This window comes from Coregonus lavaretus (genome assembly GCF_964263955.1).
Source record: "Coregonus lavaretus genome assembly, chromosome: 12".
In the NCBI taxonomy this organism is placed as follows: Eukaryota; Metazoa; Chordata; class Actinopteri; order Salmoniformes; family Salmonidae; genus Coregonus; species Coregonus lavaretus.
Genome location: NC_139999.1, coordinates 32,357,955 through 32,381,239, shown reverse-complemented (window position 1 = coordinate 32,381,239; position 23,285 = coordinate 32,357,955).

Sequence of the window (23,285 nt, the reverse complement as noted above, 5' to 3'; positions counted from 1 at the left end):
AACTAAACGGAATTTCCATGATCTAATTTAGAGAATGTCCCTTCGCCTGTCAATGGACAAGTTTTGGGGTCTATGAGTGCTCACAGGAAAAATAAGGACACTTTTCGTTACACGCGTCACACTATTTGAGAGTTTATCATATTATGCAGTTTAGGTGTTTTGCTTTGTCTGTTTTCTGCCCGGCTGAGACGTCTATGACTGCCACGCCTGTTGTAGCACGTTTATTATCCTCGCATTAGGGCCCCCTCTCGCTCCCTCAGATTATTCTCCGCAATAAGCAGTAGGCTGGTAGAACCAGGGAGTGGTGTGATGTTGGCTGATGCAAGTTGTTGCCATGGCAATCTCCCTAAGTAACATTTTGGGCTTACCTGTGCCCTCTGACCCTCGTATTGGGAGCCGTTGTTTCCGAGTGGCAGCAGAGCCTTTGTTCCACGTCCAAATCGGCTTTCCAGGATCGGAAAATGCTGAGCTGGGTAGGGTAAAACCACGGCTTGATAATGTGGAAAGTATGTGAGGAATGCTGCTTCACACCACAGGCATGGCTCACCTGCTACTTATAGAAGCAAGAGGGATGCCTGGGGTCACAACTGAAAGGCCTTTGAAATGAGATACTTTTTACAAAAACTAGGTGGGTGACAACAGATGCCTATTATTAGCATTGTATAAATAGAAGGTTAGTTGAATGTGTGAGATAGTTGAAGCGGCGAAGTAACAGGATATATTAAGAGGCTTAGAGGCCTTTATCAGTAGTGGAGCTGTAAACGGAGCAGTGACGGCTTGTAAAAGTGGAGTGTGGGTTTAGAGACACCGGATATGCTTTGTACTTGGATTATTATAGACTGATGGGCTCATTTTACATTACATTTTTGTCATTTAGCAGACGCTCTTATCCAGATGAGGTCTTTAGAGAGAGAGATAGTGGATGTAGTAAAGTTGAATGATGGAGGCTGAGAGAGAGAGACAGTAGATTTTATCCATCATCAAGGAGCAGATCGAGGTCCATGTTGAAGATCTAATTAATGTGACACATGGAGGTTGAGAGAGAGAATGTTGAGGTCTAGATGGGCCGATGACGTCTGTGGAATCTGACTGGTGGGCTTGATGTTTACTGGGCTGATGGAGTGCTAGGCTGTGGAGGGCGGCTCGATGATGCCCCATGAAGGGCACACGGCGCCTGGGGGAGAGTCACGCAGACTCCTGCCCACCCTTACTTCCACCACGATCCGGTCCCAACCGGTATGAGCTCACTGAATCAGGGCCTGCAGTCAGAAGACCCACATACACAGACACTGTGTGTGGGCTATCCATTCCTTCACCCATGATACACTGATGCTAGGGCCTCTACTGTGTACTGTACCAAGCCGTGCACTCATATCTGCTTACAGTAAGACTCAAAGTCAAGGATTGGAAGGGGGAAGCTACAAAATGAGTCATAACACATCCATAATTGTAAGGCAGATTTCCAGCAGGACAAATTGTTAGCCCTGCCTCTTACGTCTCAACTTAGAGTAATAAAGCCGCATTGCATTCAAGGACAGTTTCAATAACAATCCAACTTGCTGTAGGCCCAATAACTGATGTCAGCTAGAACTGACGAGTCAATGCCTCAACAAGGAAATCATCTACTTACTGTAAATGCCTTTCATTCATCTTCATTACCAAGCATAAAACTGACAACTCATCCCCCTACCAGACCAACACCAACATCAGCTATAAACTGATATATCATCATAAGAAAGGCAGGGATCAGTTATTTCATCTGTGGTTAATTCCACACTCTTGTGCAATACCCTGCCTCTCTAGTCTTTTCTAGGAAAATTGTGCAATTCATTATCGTGAACAAGGTCGACATAAAACGGAACTTGATCATAGTTAATCTCTTCTCAGTCATCCAGGCTTGCAGTTCAAAGCCCTTCAATGCTCTGCCTCTTTGTTCCTCAAGCAGTCCTTTTGTAAATCCTTGTTCCCAGCTACTCGTTATGGTGCTCTGTAATTAAAGGCCTTTCATAAGCCTCTCCAGAAACTCTCTGTGGCTTTCTCTCTCTTACTTACTGGGATTTGGTGTGTGCTTTTGTACTATGTTTGGGGGTGGAGGGGCATGTGTGTATACAGTGGGGGGAAAAAGTATTTAGTCAGCCACCAATTGTGCAAGTTCTCCCACTTAAAAAGATGAGAGAGGCCTGTCATTTTCATCATAGGTACACGTCAACTATGACAGACAAATTGAGAATTTTTTTCTCCAGAAAATCACATTGTAGGATTTTTTATGAATTTATTTGCAAATTATGGTGGAAAATAAGTATTTGGTCACCTACAAACAAGCAAGATTTCTGGCTCTCACAGACCTGTAACTTATTCTTTAAGAGGCTCCTCTGTCCTCCACTCATTACCTGTATTAATGGCACCTGTTTGAACTTGTTATCAGTATAAAAGACACCTGTCCACAACCTCAAACAGTCAAACTCCAGATTCCACTATGGCCAAGACCAAAGAGCTGTCAAAGGACACCAGAAACAAAATTGTAGACCTGCACCAGGCTGGGAAGACTGAATCTGCAATAGGTAAGCAGCTTGGTTTGAAGAAATCAACTGTGGGAGCAATTATTAGGAAATGGAAGACATACAAGACCACTGATAATCTCCCTCGATCTGGGGCTCCACGCAAGATCTCACCCCGTGGGGTCAAAATGATCACAAGAACGGTGAGCAAAAATCCCAGAACCACACGGGGGGACGTAGTGAATGACCTGCAGAGAGCTGGGACCAAAGTAACAAAGCCTACCATCAGTAACACACTACGCCGCCAGGGACTCAAATCCTGCAGTGCCAGACGTGTCCCCCTGCTTAAGCCAGTACAAGTCCAGGCCCGTCTGAAGTTTGCTAGAGTGCATTTGGATGATCCAGAAGAGGATTGGGAGAATGTCATATGGTCAGATGAAACCAAAATATAACTTTTTGGTAAAAACTCAACTCGTCGTATTTGGAGGACAAAGAATGCTGAGTTGCATCCAAAGAACGCCATACCTACTGTGAAGCATGGGGGTGGAAACATCATGCTTTGGGGCTGTTTTTCTGTAAAGGGACCAGGATGACTGATCCGTGTAAAGGAAAGAATGAATGGGGCCATGTATCGTGAGATTTTGAGTGAAAACCTCCTTCCATCAGCAAGGGCATTGAAGATGAAACGTGGCTGGGTCTTTCAGCATGACAATGATCCCAAACACACCGCCCGGGCAACGAAGGAGTGGCTTCGTAAGAAGCATTTCAAGGTCCTGGAGTGGCCTAGCCAGTCTCCAGATCTCAACCCCATAGAAAATCTTTGGAGGGAGTTGAACGTCTGTGTTGCCCAGCGACAGCCCCAAAACATCACTGCTCTAGAGGGGATCTGCATGGAGGAATGGGCCAAAATACCAGCAACAGTGTGTGAAAACCTTGTGAAGACTTACAGAAAACATTTGACCTGTGTCATTGCCAACAAAGGGTATATAACAAAGTATTTAGAAACTTTTGTTATTGACCAAATACTTATTTTCCACCATAATCTGCAAATAAATTCATTAAAAATCCTACAATGTGATTTTCTGGAATTTTTTTCCTCATTTTGTCTGTCATAGTTGACGTGTACCTATGATGAAAATTACAGGCCTCTCTCATCTTTTTAAGTGGGAGAACTTGCACAATTGGTGGCTGACTAAATACTTATTTTCCCCACTGTAAGTGCGGGTGACTGTGTGGGTGGGTGGGTGCATTTGATAATATAATAATAATATATGCTATTTAGCGAAGCGACTTACAGTCATGTGTGCATACATACATTTGACTCAGCCCACTCTGCAACTGAGGACAATGTGTTTCATCAAGGGAAAATATGGAGAGAGAGGAAATAGAGATGGACAGGGAGGGATTCAAAAGTATGATAAATATGAATATACAACAGCATGAGGAATGATAATCTGCTTTGCGCATATCTTAACATATAGTCAATAAATCTGCCATCCCTGCTCGTCACATGAGCTCTGGCTTTGATGAATGAATGATGTGATGGAGGGTTAATTTTATCAACAAAAATAGTGACTAAAATATTAATCAAACACCTATTTTTCAAAGGCAATTGTAGAGACTATAACTGACTAAATAGACCCAGAAAAAACTATAACTAAATAAACATGATTTTTTGATTTCAGTTGACTAAAACAAGAAGAGAAAAAATGTGTTCAGCAGTGGGAAGGATGGGTCACACCAGGCAAACACAGCCTACATCAGCTGGTGAGCTGCGGTGGAGCAAGCGATCAGTGTGGGCAGAGCAGCAGACAGGCTCCGCTCTGGCTACGCCTCCGCTTATACACATTGCGCAGGCGACTCTTGCTTCACCTAACCATCTCACCACCAGCCTTCTAGTTAGCTACCATTTGCCTGGTTAAAAAACATTTATAAAATTAAAAGCAATAGCAGCATTGAGTTTAATAGTAAAACAATAGTCTAGCTATGTTTATCTCTCCCTTGAGTAGGCTATAGAAAAGTAGGCTGTCTTTGAATTTGTAATCTCGTTCAACCCTCCCACTTTTCCCACTGCATTTCATATACATGTTCTGTAGCCAACGTAGCCAAGTCTCCCTCTTTTTCTTAGAAAAAACGCTTGATTCTATAGTAAAAAGACATGGCGCTATGTTTTTTTCTTTCTGTGTGCATTGGCGGGCGGCATTTTATATTCACAAAGCATATGGTGGGCTGTTCTAAAACCAGGCAACTTGCGGACCGGACATTTAACCTTTGGTTTAGGCTACATCTTGTTCAGTCATGTTTCCTCATCAGCTAGCTATAGCTAACATTACATTTACATTTTAGTCATTTAGCAGACGCTCTTATCCAGAGCGACTTACATTATTGAAATTTTTTTTCCCTACCCCCTGTGGGAATCGAACCCACAACCCTGGCGTTGCAAACGCCATGCTCTATCAACTGAGCTACATCCCTGCCGGCCATTCCCTCCCCTACCCTGGACGACGCTGAGCCAATTGCGCGCCGCCACATGGGTCTCCCGGTCACGGCCGGCTACGACAGAGCCTGGATTCGAACCAGGATCTCTGGTGGCACAGCTAGCACTGCAATGCAGTGCCTTAGACCACTGCGCCACTCGGGAGAACACAACCTGGGGCGCGTTCAGCAGGACGCAGCATTTTGGAACGTTCAGATAGAAATATGCTATGTAGAACAAACATGCCTCTTACAATGTATGCATGCATGACTGTAAGTCGCTTTGGATAAAAGCGTCTGCTAAATGGCATATTATATTATTATTATATTATTAAATAAGGAATAACATCGGCTCTATTCATGGAATTTCTATCTGCAAAGTTCGAGAACGTTTTTTAACTGAACTTGGCCATGGTAACATTACCAGTAGCTTATATGAAAACATTTGGTGGCAGAGAAAGAAAGTAAAAGGGATAGCAAACAATTTTTTACTAAATCCCTCTTGCCACTACGCTATATCTGACTGGGTAAATAGCTGTATTTTGAGTTGATGTGGACTCGTGACTCGACCATTGGTGACTCCGACTTGGACTAAAGCACAGGGGACTTGGGATTAGCCCCCGTTCTACTTTTGGACATCAATGCGGCTGCGACATCTGTGGAACATTGATAACAATGGCAATGACACAACTGAGTGATGGAGGTGCAACCCATACTACTTTGCCAATACTTTGATTGTGATTGTGCCTCTCTCTCTCTGTGTAGTATCTATGTAGGATATATTGTCCAGATAATTCTTATATATGTTTGTCATATACTGTATCTGCTGTTGGGAAGAGAATATGATGTTATGCAGAAAAATACTTTGGTAGGACAAGGCTATGTATGTTTGTGCACATGGAAGTCAATGATTTATGTTTACTATAGGTTAATGAGGCAATACAAATGTGATGTGACTCAAATTAAAGGGCATTTAGTTGACTAAAATGGCCCACTGTTTTCGTCAATTTGGCAATAACTACACTAAATCATTATTCAAATGACAAAAATGTGACTGACTTAATGATATTTTAGTCAAAATGACTAAGACTAGACTAAATCTAAAAGAGTGCCAAAATTAACACTGACAAGATGTGGATTGGAGCTTTGTGTGTGTGTGTGTGTATGTGTGTGTGTGTGTGTGTTACGTGCTCCACTTTCCACATTTGTGGGGATTTTCAGGTTGTCATAGTAACTGAATCAGTTCTGTAACAGTGACAAGTCTCCATGGCAACAGCACCAGTATTTTTATTAGTGTTGCGGCCCAAAGACATGGAGGGGTTGGTGTGTTCCAGATAACCAAACAGTTTAGCATTTTTAGGAAAGACCTTGAAAAAGGACAGAACAGAAAAGAGCTGAGATTTACTTTCAGTTGCAGCAGAACTTCAATTCCTGTGCCCACAAATCTGTTCAAATCTCATGCCATCCTTCTCTTGGGTATCATTTTCTCAAAGGTTTCTAGGCAGATGATGGTCTTGCTCTTGCCCTTGATTGTACTACAAGAGCAACACTTCTACTGACAGTTGGGCTGACCCCGATAAACTGCCTCTTGGTCTAACCACTGTATTATACTGTCCTGATTGGCTAGAAACTTCGGCTTGTCACAATCTCACCTGCAGTTCACTACGTTTTAAGAGCTTTATCAGGCTCTAATGAGGATAGTCATTGTATTAGGCCTTTCATAATGTAGGCTACTGATAACATTAATAATCCTGCCTATTAAGACCTACTGGCACCAAGCGATATTGGGGATTTGGCTAAAGCTGCTGGTGTAAGCGATGTACAGTATCAGTATTTAACATGGTAGATGGTTTAACCTCCTGCTGTTTGCTTTAAATGATCAACCACAACTAACAATGGGACATGGTCTGTCTGTGTGTTGAGTGCCAGAGAATTGGGAATATTGTAGGTGACGGGATCGAAGGTTCTGTAGATTCTTGTCTGGGCTGATGTTCATTCACCTCAGGCCGTCTTTTATCGTCTATCATCATTACCATTCAGACTTGTACCATCAGCATTGTTTTTTGTTTGTGTGCTTGTGTTCAAGTCAGGGGAGACAGGCACTGCCTCCCACTGGGGAGCCAGGCCCTGTGCCACGTCCTGACTCTGGGGACTCGTATTTGTTGAGTCAGGGTGTGTATTTTCTGTGTGGTATGTTCTATGTTGTATTTTCTAGGTTTAGATCTAGATCGTCTAGATCTATGTTGGCCGGTGTGGTTCCCAATCAGAGGCAGCTGTCGCTCGTTGTCTCTGATTGGGGACCATACTTAGGCAGCCTATTGGCACTAGTGGGTTGTGGGATCTTGTTCCGTGTTAAGGTATGTTGTGTTGTGCTGCCTTGGACTTCATGTTTCGTTTTGTTTGTTATTTTGTCGTTGTGTTTGATATTTAATAAACCTGTACGCATATCACGCTGCGCCTTTGTCCATCCTGTTCATCAACGATCGTGACAGAAGATCCCACCAAACGAGGACCAAGCAGCGTGCCCAGGAGGAGCGAATAGCCATGTCCCAGGTGGGCAAATTGTGGTCATGGGAAGAGATATTCGCGGGGAAAGGGCCATGGGCGAAGGTAGATGCCCAGGCAGGAGAGGAGCAACGGCAACACGGAAGCCGGCCGAGGAGGAGGTCCGAGAAGCAGCCCCAATAAAAAAAAAATGGGGGGCTAAAGGGGTGGTCGGGGAGCGTGAGAGAAGAGCCCCGACCACTGCACCCGGTTGGTTTTCAGTTTGGGTCCCTACGACCTTGGGAAGAGGAGTGGGAACAGTATTATACTGAGGAGTCGGAGGATGACAACGACGACAAGTTTCTGTTCCCTAACTCGTGGGGGCTCCCGGAGGAGTCCTCACGGAAAGAGGAGTGCCGACGACGGAGACCCGAGAGGCAACCCCAAGAACATTTTGGGGGGGGCACACGGTGTGGACGACGAGGCAGCAGGAGGCCGCGACAGGGCGGATCTGCAGGTTAGGAGAGGAGGCCACCATGTTACGGGGGCTATTGGTTCAGAGGGAGCAGGAGTTATTCGGTCAGAGGGAGGCGCTACAGGAGGCTATAAGGGAGAAGGAAAGTGTAGAGGCACGGCGAGAGGAGCTGGTTAGGCAGCAGAAGGAGCGGGGGTTAATAAAGGAACCCAGTCCCGCTCCTCGCACCAAGCAAGTGGTGCGTGTCGCCAGTCCGGTCCGGCCCGTTCCTGCTTCCCGCACTAAGCCAGTGGTGCGTGTTCCCAGTACGGCCCGACCCGTTCCTGCCCCTTGCACCAAGCTAGTGGTGTGCGTCTCTAGTCCGGCCCATCCTGTTCCTGCTCCTCGCACCAAGCCAGTGGTGCGCGTCGCCAGCCCGGTCCGGCCTGTTCCTGTCCCTCGCACCAAGCCAGTGGTGTGCGTCGCCAGCCCGGCCTGTTCCTGCCCCTCGCACCAAGTCAGTGGTGCGCGTCGCCAGCCCGGTCCGGCCTGTTCCTGCCCCTCGCACCAAGCTAGTGGTGCGCGTCGCCAGCCTGGCCCGGCCTGTTCCTACCCCTCGCACCAAGCCAGTGGTGCGGGTCGCCAGCCCGGTCCGGCCTGTTCCTGTCCCTCGCACCAAGCCAGTGGTGCGCGTCGCCAGCCTGGCCTGGCCTGTGCCTGCTCCCCGCACCAGGCCAGTGGTGCGCATCGCCAGCCCGGCCCAGCCTGTTCCTGCCCATCGCACCAAGCCAGGGGTGCGCGTCGCCAGCCCGGTCCGGCCCGTTCCTGCTCCCCACACCAAGCCAGTGGTGCGTGTGTCCAGTCCGGCACGGCTCGTGCCTGTTCCACCGGTGCCTGGTCCGGCACCGGTCAGCTGCTCCACTCCGGAGCCAGAGCTGTCCGCTCCACCGGTGCCCAGTTCAGCTCCAGTCAGCTGCTCCACTCCGGAGCCAGAGCAATCCCCTTCACCGGGGTCCAGTCCAGCTCCGGTCAGCGGCTCCACTCCGGAGCCAGAGCAGTCCGCTCCACCGGTGCCTGATCCAGCTCCGGTCAGCTGCTCCACTCCGGAGCCAGAGCAGTCCGCTCCACCGGGGTCTAGTCCAGATCCGGTCAGCGGCTCCACTCCGGAGCCAGAGCAGTCCGCTCCACCGGTGCCTAGTCCAGCTCCGGTCAGCGGCTCCAGTCCGGTGCCTGTGTAGTCCGCTCCACCAGTGCCTGGTCCAGCTCCGGTCAGCGGCTCCAGTCCAGACCCAGACGTCAGCCGCTCTCCAGGTTCAAGGTCTCCCACACCAGGGTCCAGACAGGGCTTGGTACTTCGTGGGAGGAAGGAGAGGGGAAGCAGCGCGCCGAGGTCCAGACCAGACCAGGGGCGCAACAGGGAGGCGGAGAGTAAGTGGTCGTCACTCCCTGAGCCGGATCCGCCTCCGAGGCGGAATGCCCACCCGGCCCCTACCCTGTTATGTTTATGTTGTGCGGTCGGAGTCCGCACCTTTGGGGGGGAGGTACTGTCACGCCCTGACTCTGGGGACTCGTATTTGTTGAGTCAGGGTGTGCATTTTCTGTGTGGTATGTTCTATGTTGTATTTTCTAGGTTTAGATCTAGATCGTCTAGATCTATGTTGGCCGGTGTGGTTCCCAATCAGAGGCAGCTGTCGCTCGTTGTCTCTGATTGGGGACCATACTTAGGCAGCCTATTGGCACTAGTGGGTTGTGGGATCTTGTTCCGTGTTAAGGTATGGCATGGCATGGCATGGCATGGCATGGCATGGCATGGCATGGCATGGCATGGCATGGCATGGCATGGCATGGCATGGTATGTTGTGTTGTGCTGCCTTGGACTTCACATTTCGTTTTGTTTGTTATTTTGTTGTTGTGTTTGATATTTAATAAACATGTACGCATATCACGCTGCGCCTTGGTCCGTCCCGTCTGTAAGCGAACGTGACACCCTGCCAGGCCCACCTAATCAGATTGAGCAAAAGCACACAAAAAATACATTATTATTACAAAAATACTCCTCAGCATTTCTATTTCAATGAAATTACGTTGGACCAACGTGGAATTGATGTTGAATTGACGTCTGTGCCCAGTGGGTGTGCTGTGCTCGTCGTAAACTACGAATGTGCTTTTGGACGAGCTGTAGGAACAGGACTTTCAGCAGAGTGACCTTAAGCACTGGCAAGACGTGACACACAGAGTACAAAGGCCACGCACACGTGAAAAAAACTACATCACAAAAAAAGCACCACGTACTGCGCAGGTCTGCCTGCATAGAGGTACCTATAGCTGAGAGACAACCAAAGGTGTTGTGTTGGAGATTGTAAGACATGAGCACTGTGCTGTATCTGAACAGGTGCTTATATTTGTTTAGAATGGGTCCAATGGGCCCTGGAGATTAGCTGAGATCTGGCCGTCTGTGATCACTCAGTGTGAATGTGGGTTATATGCACCCTTTCTTGAGCTGTACACACTGTCCTCTGCCCCTATTGCCCCTGGCCCACTTCAATTTTAGAACACTTTTGTCTTATGACTTTACCTCTTTGCTGCAGTCATGGATTTAGAAGGGAATAGCTGACCTGACAGGTGTTATCTATTTAAAATTCAAACCGTATATTTGTTTTGTTTTGATACACGTTTTTTAAAAAGTATCATCACATACAGCTGACGATCAAAAGCCCACCATGATAGATATAACAACCAAGTAGACTGCTGATTGATTCTAAAACAGTGTAGTGTGAAGTTTAGTGAGAGGACCCTCCAATTACTGACAGACAATACCAGAGATCAGGGCTGAATTTATATTTTATTTTGCCTATATTGATGCATTTGTCATTGTGTTTGGCTAATTAATTACTTATCAAGGACAATGCTAAGGTAATATTTCACCTGAACAAAGTAACCCTGAACAAAGTAACCTGTGGTGGTTTCTCATGAGGTTGTGAAAATATGTGACGACTCCATTTATTTCTTCAGATAGCAACATTTACTTGTTTATTTGTTTGTTCATTTGAACAAAGGATTTATTGTGAAATATGACAGAGAGAGAGAGAGAGAGAGAGAGAGAGAGAGAGAGAGAGAGTATGAATGCACTTGACCCTTCTGGTAGTCACTTTGGTTGATGCTTGCATATGACTGAAGGTCGGAGATAAGTGCTGACTGCAGTTTTCCCTGTTCTGCAGCACTCAGAATGAAGGGTCAAGGGTTGAAGGGTGATCTGATAGGGATGGACACGATGAGCTCTGTTCTACTGGTATGGAACACAGTATCTCCTTTAGAGAGGTACAAAATGATCTCTGTTCTACTGGTACGGAACACAGTATCTCCCTTAGAGAGCTGAGGTAGCCCAAAAATACCTTTATAACACCTACAGTATAACACAATATATCCACTGAAAACACACCAACACACTTTATATTATAATATTTTATTTATTTATCTTTCTCAAACACACACATACACATTTTACATCAATCTAACATTCACATAATTCACAATAAAAAGCCACTACATGTACTGTATTCACTTTGAACTCTTAAACAGTCATCCATCAAAGCCATAAACATTGGGCAAGGGCAGCAACGCTGATTGGGGCTTTAATGAGAAAGTTGTTGTGATTAGTTACAATGCACAGTGTGTGTTGCTACCTGGCAGAGTCTAGTTATAGTACAGTTCTACACACTTAGAAAAAAGGGTCCCAAAAGGGTTCTTTACGGAGTGATGTGGTTCTACCGAGAACCGTTCTTATCTAAAGAACCCTTTTTGGGAGATGAGGGTTCTTTGTAAGGCAAAGGGTTCTAACTAGAACCTTTTTCATCATTTTTTCGAATAAAATTCACAACTCTTAGAACAAAACTCAAAACAGATCATCAAAAAGGCTGTTTTTTCACAACTTTAAACACATTTTCAATTGACTAAATACAACACAAAAAATCACACAGGAACTTTTTCACCAAAGCTAATCAGTGTTTCATCTAGAAATACCTTTCATATAAAGTAATTGCCTTTCACAATGCAATGCTCACCATACTCTTCCTATGATTCTCTTCTCATTTGTTTAAATACATTTGACCATCACTTAATCCAACTGCGCTCAGTGGTTAATCACTTAACCGTTTTGTAAACCTATAGATTTTAAACTGGTTTGTCTACTATATATACTATATCTCTCAACACATATCAAAGCTGCAGGCTAAGGTTAAATCTAGACTTGCTCCTCTTTCACCCCAGCTGCCAAACTAACCCTGATTCAGATGACCATCCTACACATGCTAGATTACGGAGACATCATTTTTAGATCGGCAGGTAAGGGTACTCTCGAGCGGCTAGATGTTCTTTACCATTCGGCCATCAGATTTGACACCAATGCTCCTTATAGGACACATCACTGCACTCTATACTCCTCTGTAAACTGGTCATCTCTGTATAACCGTCGCAAGACCCACTGGTTGATGCTTATTTATAAAACCCTCTTAGGCCTCACTCCCCCATATCTGAGATACAGTGAGGGAAAAAAGTATTTGATCCCCTGCTGATTTTGTACGTTTGCCCACTGACAAAGACATGATCAGTCTATAATTTTAATGGTAGGTTTATTTGAACAGTGAGAGACAGAATAACAACAACAAAAATCCAGAAAAACGCATGTCAAAAATGTTATAAATTGATTTGCATTTTAATGAGGGTAATAAGTATTTGACCCCTCTGCAAAACATGACTTAGTACTTGGTGGCAAAACCCTTGTTGGCAATCACAGAGGTCAGACGTTTCTTGTAGTTGGCCACCAGGTTTGCACACATATCAGGAGGGATTTTGTTCCACTCCCCTTTGCAGATCTTCTCTAAATCATTAAGGTTTCGAGGCTGACGTTTGGCAACTTGAACCTTCAGCTCCATCCACAGATGTTCTATGGGATTAAGGTCTGGAGACTGGCTAAACCACTCCAGGACCTTAATGTGCTTCTTCTTGAGCCACTCCTTTGTTGCCTTGGCCGTTTGTTTCGGGTCATTGTCATGCTGGAATACCCATCCACGACCCATTTTCAATGCCCTGGCTGAGGGAAGGAGGTTCTCACCCAAGATTTGACAGTACATGGTCCCGTCCATCGTCCCTTTGATGCGGTGAAGTTGTCCTGTCCCCTTAGCAGAAAAACACCCCCAAAGCATAATGTTTCCACCTCCATGTTTGACAGTGGGGATGGTGTTCTTGGGGTCATAGGCAGCATTCCTCCTCCTCCAAACACAGCGAGTTGAGTTGATGGCAAAGAGCTCGATTTTGGTCTCATCTGACCACAACACTTTCACCCAGTTCTCCTCTGAATCATTCAGATGTTCATTGGCAAACTTCAGACGGGCCTGTATATGTGCTTTCTTGAGCAGGGAGACCTTGCGGACGCTGCAGGATTTCAGTCCTTCAAGGCGTAGTGTGTTACCAATTGTTTTCTTGGTGACTATGGTCCCAGCTGCCTTGAGATCATTGACAATATCCTCCCGTGTAGTTCTGGGCTGATTCCTCACCGTTCTCATGATCATTGCAACTCCACGAGGTGAGATCTTGCATGGAGCCCCAGGCCGAGGGAGATTGACAGTTATTTTGTGTTTCTTACATTTGCGAATAATCGCACCAACTGTTGTCACCTTCTCACCAAGCTGCTTGGTGATGGTCTTGTAGCCCATTCCAGCCTTGTGTAGGTCTACAATCTTGTCCCTGACATCCTTGGATAGCTCTTTGGTCTTGGCCATGGTGGAGAGTTTGGAATCTGATTGATTGTTTGCTTCTGTGGACAGGTGTCTTTTATACAGGTAACAAACTGAGATTAGGAGCACTCCCTTTAAGAGTGTGCTCCTAATCTCAGCTCGTTACCTGTATAAAAGACACCTGGGAGCCAGAAATCTTTCTGATTGAGAGGGGCTGAAATACTTATTTCCCTCATTAAAATGCAAATCAATTTATAACATTTTTGACATGCGTTTCTCTGGATTTTTTTGTTGTTATTCTGTCTCTCACTGTTCAAATAAACCTACCATTAAAATGATAGACTGATCATGTCTTTGTCAGTGGGCAAACGTACAAAATCAGCAGAGGATAAAATACTTTTTTCCCTCACTGTACCTACTGCAGCCCTCATCCTCCACATACAACACCCGTTCTGCCAGTCACATTCTGTTAAAGGTCCCCAAAGCACACACATCCCTGGGTCGCTCCTCTTTTCAGTTCGCTGCAGCTAGCGACTGGAAGAGCTGCAAAAAACACTCAAACTGGACAGTTTTATCTCCATCTCTTCATTCAAAGACTCAATCATGGACACTCTTACTGACAGTTGTGGCTGCTTCGCGTGATGTGTTGTTGTCTCTACCTTCTTGCCTTTGTGTTGTTGTCTGTGCCCAATAATGTTTGTACCATGTTTTGTACTGCTACCATGTTGTGCTGCTGCCATGTTGTGTTGCTACCATGTTGTTGTCATGTGGTGTTGCTACCATGCTGTGTTGTCATGTGTTGCTGCCATGCTATGTTGTTGTCTTAGGTCTCTCTTTATGTAGTATTGTCTCTCTTGTCGTGATGTGTGTTTTGTCCTATTATTATTTTATTTTATATCCCAGCCCCAGTCCCCGCAGGAGGCCTTTTGCCTTTTGGTAGGCCGTCATTGTAAATAAGAATTTGTTCTTAACTGACTTGCTTAGTTTAATAAAGGTACAAAATAAATAAATGAATATATGGATTTTGAGAACTACAGAAATAAAATGTGTGTTTGTAAAGTATAAACATCTAAATTACATGTATAATACATGATTGCTAATTCATTTCACATAGCGGTAACCACAACTGGTCACCAAATAAAAGGGGGGGTGTGAACACTTGCAATTTCTTTCAACATGGAGCAGGATGAATAGCAAGGGAGAGGACGAAATCAAAGAGCTCGTTGACAAGGGGCCCGTCAGAGAGGTGGCCATGGGACCCATCAAAGAGGTCAAAGAGGTGGGCATGGGCCCCGTTAAAGAGGTGGACATCAGAGAGAGGGAGGCAGACGGCAGGGAACTGTTGTGTCTAATGAAGTCCGGGCCATCGTCGTTGACCATGTGGTAAACAGAGGCCTTACCATGGCAGAGGCTGCCAGATTTGTTTACCCCAATCTGAAAAGATCAACTTTCAATTCAATCATGAGAACATTTCGCCAAGAAAAACTGTAAGTCTGCAGGATATGCACTATGCTTTACTATTATATTTACAGAAAATGACATATTGTAATGCATGTAAATTCACAAAACAAGTTACAGTATTCTTACAGTATTATCTATTGACAGTATACTCAGTTCTATCCTTAGAATTGACAGAAGACCCCTTGGTGTTGGCCAAGGCCTTGTGCTGACCGACCAGCAGGAGTGGGCAGTGGTGGAAATGGTGAGGGCCAGGAATGACATGCAGCTGCCTGAAATAAAGCAGGCCATTGAGGAGAACAATGACACCTTTGTCAATGTGGCATCCATCAGCCTACCAACAATCACCCGCCTTTTGAAGAGGCACCAGGTATCTCTGAAACACATTTACCTGGTGCCTCTTGAGAGAAACAACGACTGAGTGAAACAACTGTGGGCCGAGTATGTTCAGGTACAGCACTATATACTGTATTATTGTTACTATTTGATACACATGCTACTTCACAATATCATATTGGAATTATACCGTAAAAATAACTAACCAAAATATATTTTTAGAGGGTGCTGGTACTTGAAGCTGCTGTAAACCATCACAAGTATATCTTTGTTGATGAAGCGGGATTCAACCTGGCCTAAACCCGGCGCCATGAGTGGAACCTTATCGGCCAACGGGCGACCGTCCAAGTGCCTAGACAACTTAGGGAAACATCTCCATGTGTGCAGCTATCTCTGAAGATGGTGTGGTAGGACGTAGACCATTATTTGGATCCTACAACGTTGCACACCTCATTGTGTTTCTCAATTAAATTGAGCAGGCCTGTCATTGTGTGGGACAATGTCAGGTTCCACCATGCAGAGGTGGTTCAGGCATGGTTTCGGGCCCATCCCTGATGCGTGACCCTAACCTGCCCCCATCCTCTCCTTTCCTCAACCCTATTGAGGAACTTTTTTCAGCTTGGAGGTGGAAGGTGTACGATCGCCATCCCCATGAGTGTGCCACCCTCCTTCTGGCCATGGATGAGGCATGCGACGACATCAATGCAGACCCATGTCAAGCTTGGATTCGCCTTGCCAAAAGTTTTTTCCCGTGGTGCATGAACAATGAGGACATTCACTGTGATGTGGGTGAGAATTTATGGCTAAATGCTCAAGACAGGCTTGATGCAAATTAATGCATGCTAAATGTTGTTTTATTTTCATTCATTTAATTTCTGATTACCAATGTTGCAATTGTTTTCTTTTTGCATGAATGATTGTAGAGGATGTCTTAATTGATCACACCTTTGATTACACATTGGATAGATATTACGGAAATTATAAATTTTCGGTAAATTTTGTTGGGTAATGTAAGTGTATTGCCTAATGTGAAAACGGTGTACTCTACTGTAATTTACAGTACTGTGGCACATTACATTCAGCACTTCTAAGGGCGATTTGAAACACGTATCTTGCATTGTTTGCTATAGGATTAACTGGTAGTTAAAACAACTAAATTGAAAATATATAATTATGTTGTGTTTTGGTGATTAAAACAATGTTTTCATTACATTTCACAATAAACGTATATGTTGAATCAATGGTTGTGTGGTGAGAGATGTTTACAATACAAATGAAAGCACAATGACAGGTTTTGAATAAAAGACTGGGTGCGTTACAAATGTGACCAGTTTGGAGTTTTGCACTAAGAGTTGTGAAAATGTACCACATACACTACATGACCAAAAGTATGGGCTTTAATATGGAGTTGGTCCCCCCCTTCGCTGCTATAACAGCCTCCACTCTTCTGAGAAAGTGGTAATGCGGTAACTTGCTTCCATTCAGCCATAAGAGCATTAGTGAGGTCGGGCACTGAACCATGAAAAACAGCCCCAGACCATTATTCCTCCTCCACCAAACTTTACAGTTGGCACCATGCATTCGGGCAGGTAGTGTTCGCCTGGCATCCGCCAAACCCAGATTTGTCCGTCAGACTGCCAGATGGTGAAGTGTGATTTATCACTCCAGAGAATGCGTTTCCACTGCTCCACAGTCCAATGGCGGCGAGCTTTACACCACTCCAGCCGACACTTGGCATTGCGCATGGTGATCTTAGGCTTGTGTGCGGCTGCTCGGCCATGGAAACCATTTCTTTAAGCTCCCGACGAACAGTTATTGTGTTGACGTTGCTTCCAGAGGCAGTTTGGAACTCGGTAGTGAGTGTTCCAACTGAGGACAGATTATTTTTACGCGCTACGCGCTTCAGCACTCGGCGGTCCTGTTCTGTGAGCTTGTGTGGTCTACCACTTCGCGGCTGAGACGTTGTTGCTCCTAGATGATTCCACTTCACAATAACAGCACTTACAATTGACCAGGGCAGCTCTAGCAGGGCAGAAATTTGACGAACTGACTTGTTGGAAAGGTGGCATTCTATGACGGTGCCACGTTGAAAGTCACTGAACTTTTCAGTAAGGCCATTATACTCCCAATGTTTGTCTGTGGAGATTGCATGGCTGTGTGCTCAATTTTATACAACTGTCAGCAACGGGTGTGGCTGAAATAGCCGAATCCACTAATTTGAAGGGGTGTCCACATACTTTTGTGTATATATTGTACTTTTAAAAATAGTATCAATGAGATTTTAAAAAACTTTGATTCTTTGGAAGGCAAGAAGGATTCTTTGGAAGGCAAGAAGGGTTCTACATAGGACCTTCTGAATCTGAATAAGTTTATTTATTTATAGTGCCTGTGCATTAGTGTTTACCTCAGTGTTTTAAACTTTAACATCAGGAGTTTGGTTAATTTGATGAGTTTTATAAAGAGAATGTTTTAAACTGTACCTATATGGGAATATTTGTACATGTATCTGGTATTCCCTTAATCATTTTATAAACAGTACTGACATAGTTGATATCTTTGCCATTATGTCTTTCTTTCAAATGAGTATTTTCTGTGATTTTATTGAGTAGAGAGTAGAAGAATAGAAGGCAGTGTGAGTGAACCAGCAGTGTATTGTATGGTACACATCAAATTGGCCAGTGTTACCTGGTGTTGATTTTTAAGTGTAACATTTCTAGTGTTGACTCAGGTAAATAACTATTTCAGGTATAAATAGTTCAATTAGCACTCAGTTGTGTAAAATAACCCAAGTGTTGGCCTTAATAACAAGAGTTGAGTGGGATTGTGTAATTTTTACTCTGTGTAGAGTAAAACACTCAAAACCACACCCATCATAATCCTATTTCCCAGCATGCTCTATTGCAGATTGATTTTCAGAGTTGTTTGTTTCAATATCTGTTTTGCTTGTACATTAATATCTATGCTACACAAAGATAAATAACATAGTTTTTTCTAAACTAATCCACTCTGTTAGTAGTTGGACTTATTGCACCCTTTACTGAGATGGTTGTTCCAGTTTAGATGATTTAGGTAGTTTCCATTGTCAATTTTCCCTGCTCTGGCAGTCATTCTGAAAGCAGATTGCAGGTGATTAAATTGTTGGATATCCTCACTCTGGGTGGATTCTAATAGGAATTATACATTATATAGAAATACATTTATTAATGTCAACAACAAAAAAATCGATGTTTATTATATTACAGACACCTTGACGCATACTTTTAAATAATATTTTGTGAGCTAAACAGAAAATAAAATAAATATATATATATATATATATATATATATATATATACACTGAGTGTATAAAACATTAGGAACACCTTCCTAATATTGAGTTGCACCTGCTTTTGCCCTCAGAAAAGCCTTAATTCGTCGGGGCATGGACTCTACAAGGTGTTGAAAGCGTTCCACAGGGATTCTGACCCATGTTGACTCTGATGCTTCCCACAGTTGTGTCAAGTTGGCTGGATGTCCTTTGGGTGGTGGACCATTCTTGATACAAATGGGAAACTGTTGAGTGGTAAAAACCCAGCAGCGTTGCAGTTCTTGACACACTCAACCTGGTGCGCCTGCCACCTACTATCATACCCCGTTCAAAGGTACTTAAATATTGTGTCTTGCCCATTCACCCTCTGAATGGCACACATACACAATCCATGTCTCAATTGTCTCAAGGCTTAAAAATAAAAAATGTACCTGTCTCCTCCCATTCATCTCCATCAAAAAGGGATCATAGCTTTCACCTGGATTCACCTGGTCAGTCTATGGATTCACCTGGTCAGTCTATGTCATGGAAAGAGCAGGTGTTCCTGATGTTTTGTACACTCAGCAAATATAAATAAATGTTACTCAAAGTATAATATTTTGAAATGTTACTGTCCCCACTACAATTATATATTTTTTTAATACATGTAAATTTGGTGGTTTCAAAACCGCTCATTGGCCATTACATAGTATCAGCAATCCAGGGTTTATATTCATCATTGATCCAGACCCATCGCTCTAGTGTGTTTCAGAGGCTTCATTTGACCTGCACCTCTGCATGGACCATTCTATTCTACAATCTAACAATATTATTGCATACACACCAAATACATAAACACAGCTCAAGGGCAGTGTTTAATTGTTGCATTCTTTCCTCTTTGCTGAATTACACCTACTGAATATTGTTTCATAACCCTATTCAATGCCAAAAAGAGTATGAATTTTCTTAATACAGAGTGAAGGATAGACTGATCAAAAGAAGGATAGGACTTGGCTCAAAAGAAAGATAGGACAGGGCTCACGATCATCAGATGAGTATAATATGACAAATGTTTAGTTTGAATCAGTGATGTTACACATTAACTACTATTTATTGCAGCAGCAGCAGTCAACTGTATGACTATCTGTGGCTTTATATAACACAGACAGGACTGGAGGGGTTGGGGGAGCTGTCTCGCTCCAGCTCTGTGTGCATAATCTGGAATAATCTGGATTAAGCCTGTGGACTGGACAGCAGTACCGAAGCACTGTGTTTACTGCAGCTGGGTTATGTTGTTGCCCCATCTACAGTACAACACCAAAGACAGTCAATGGTAGAGAGATACTGCTGACGTTCTCAGGTTAAGTGGGTGTGATTCTCATTAGGTTTAACCTGAGCCACAATAGTAGAGGTCAGAACACAGGCCCTGAGCCCACAGCCTTTCTGAGGAATGAAGAAGAAATGGCTCTACAGTAATTGTGTTATGATGTGGTGTTATGGGCTACTGTTCTGGACAATTGAGCTAAAGGGTAATTCAAGAAGTGTATAGAGTTTTGCATAGCTCTATATGTTGTGTATAGATTTGGTACAATGTGTATAGAGAATAGTGAACCATTTCATGATTGTGAGTGAGTGAGTGGATGAGTGGAGGCAAAGAGAGGATATTGAGGTAGTAGAGTGAGTTCTCCAATGCTGTACTGCATACAGTAACCAAATGGTGGTGAGAGGGACTTTCTGCTCTGTGAGTGAGTCATGTTGTTCTTCTCTACTCTGCCCGACAGGGCAATATGTCTTTAAATGACACACACATACACACACACACACAGTATTACTGATCTCCAGTCAGTGCTTAAGTGAACCTCCTGTCTGTGTCATGGCCCACTACAGGTCAGAGAACAGCTTCCTTTCCCACACCTAAGCAGCTCAGCTACGTTTGTGTAAGTAAGAGAGTGTTTGAGAGGGGGGTGGTGTAGGTATTCAAGTGTACGTTTCCTGCAAATTACACAACACCTGAGGTTGTGAGTGGCAATGAACAGTATGGTGATGTCGTTATTGATTTGTGAGAGTAATGGTCCATGAGACACACAATGACAAAATCCTACTGAGCGATGTAATTTACACCCAGTAAATTGTGCAGCTATTTTCTGTTATGTTTTGTCAAAATGTGTTCTGGTTTTGTTTTCTGTCAGGTGTGCTGTGTTGTAAGTCATCTTTTACATGTTTTGTTGTATTAGACCATGTTGTCTTTTGTTGTGATAACTACTATTATCAGAAAGCCACACTGTTAGCCGTTTTTGTAATTTTATCAGTAACTTAATGTATTAATCAACAGTATGATACTGTTTAAATTGAATACAATAGATACAGACAGCAGGGTCCAAAGGCTACAGGCAGGCTACAGGCAGGGCCAACCAATCATAGAGCAGCAAACCTTATTAAGACGTCAGTACACACAATACACTACAGCGGCCTATCATTCCTCCTACACTGTACAGTACACAGTGAATCAGAGAAGTTTCTGTCTGTCAGTCTGCATGCAAAAGTAAAAACCCAAGTCAAGAATAGAACAGACACCATCTGATATGACTAAGACAGATGTTTGACCCAGTGTCACGTCTCCTCCCGTTGCTCCCCTCTACTGAGCCACCGGTCTGAGCGCACCACCTCGGCAACACCGGAATGGAAACCCAACGCACCCTAATCACCTCCAACGCACCTGCACCTCATCATCTCATCACCACCCCTATATAGCTCTGGACAGTTCAGAATTGTGTTGTGTGTGATTGTTAGTGTCTTGTCGTGTACTTGCGCTTTGTTGTTCTCTTGCTCAGTGTTAAGTAAACCTTTACATTGTTGAGTCCTGCGTCTGCGTCTGCGTCCTGCCTCTTCGTATCCTCAGTACTCGTCACAGAATCACACACCAATCACGAAGATGGATGCATCAGGTAATCCTCCTGGAGTTTTCCAGCGCCTCGACCAGCACCAGCAGCAGATTGCCCAGCTGAATGCCACCATGTAGGAAGTGCTCCAAACGCTGCATAAACTGACCATCGCTCCGGTTCCACCTCAGGGAGCGGCGAGTGCACCCAGTCCACCTCCTCATGGGCTATCACCAACGTCTGAGTGACCCCTCGCCCTGCCGGAGCGCTATGAAGGGAAAACAACGAAATGTAGAGGCTTCCTGCTACAGGTTTCACTGTTTCTGGCACGTCAGCGCGGGGCATCTCCATCGGACCAAGCCAGGATAGCGCTGGTGATTTCGCTACTGAAGGGAAAGGTGCTGGATTGGGCCACGGCAGTCTGGGAAGGAGGTGAGGCCGCGGCGCTTCCCTACTCCACCTTCCTCGCTCGGTTCAGGGCAATGTTTGATCATCCCACGGAAGGAAAGGACGGGGGTGAGCATCTCCTCTGGCTACAACAGGGAGAGGGGGTCGCGTGCGAGTACGCCCTGAGCTTTCGCACGGTGGCGCCGTCTTGAGCGTGCTCTGCGCACGGCCTTCATGAGAGGCTTACGGGAGGACATCACGACAGAACTCGCATGTCGGAATGACGAGATGGACCTTGATACCCTCATCGCCACGTCCATTCGTCTTGACGACATGTTGAGAGCCCGACGGTGTTCCCAACACCTCCCGGAGCCTCGATGCTCACCCCATCTGAGCTACGGAAGCCACCCTGCCTCTGAGTCCTCACCCATGGAGGTGGGCAGCACCCCCTACACCACCACGGACCACAGATCTCCTGGCGGCTCCCTATCTAGGCGGTATGACTCCCGTCGCCGCTCCGTGAGTGTTCCGTCATCACCTGTCACCAAACCATTGTTTTTAGTTCCCCTATCGTGAATGGTTCTTCCTTCTCTTCGCTTTCCACAGCAGTGATAGATTCTGGATCAGCGGGGAACCTTACAGATAGGGAGCTGGTCTCTGAATGGGGGTTGCCCACCGTGCCACTGCCTTCTCCGCTACACATCACCTCGCTGGACAATAAACCACTTGGATCAGGCACCATTACGCACGTCACTCACCCCATCACCATTCCCACACTACCAGAGCACCACGGGGAGCTGTCCTTCCACATCGTCACGTCACCCCTTCACCGGCTCGTCTTGGGATTGCCCTGGCTCAGACTACACAACCCCACCATCAATTGGATCACCAAGAGGATCATAGTCTGGTCCCCCTCATGCCGGAGGACCTGCCTGCCGGTGGTTTATTGTTCAACATCAGTGGAGAGTCCGGAGTCCGCCCTCCAGCCCAACATTCCACGTCAGTACGCAGATCTCTCAGATGTCTTCTCTGCCTCCAAGGCTAAGTGTCTCCCTCCTCACAGGCCCTGGGACTGCACAATTCACCTGCTGGAGGAACAACACCCCCCAATGAGTCGCATTTACTCCCTCTCCATAGCAGAGACTGAGGCCATGGAGAAGTGAGACCCTGAAACAGGGGTTCATCAGACGCTCTACCTCTCCTGCCTCCGCCAGCTTCTTCGTCGTGGCCAAAAAAGATGGAGGACTGAGACCGTGCATTGACTAACGTAGGCTGAACGCAGTCACCACCAAGTAC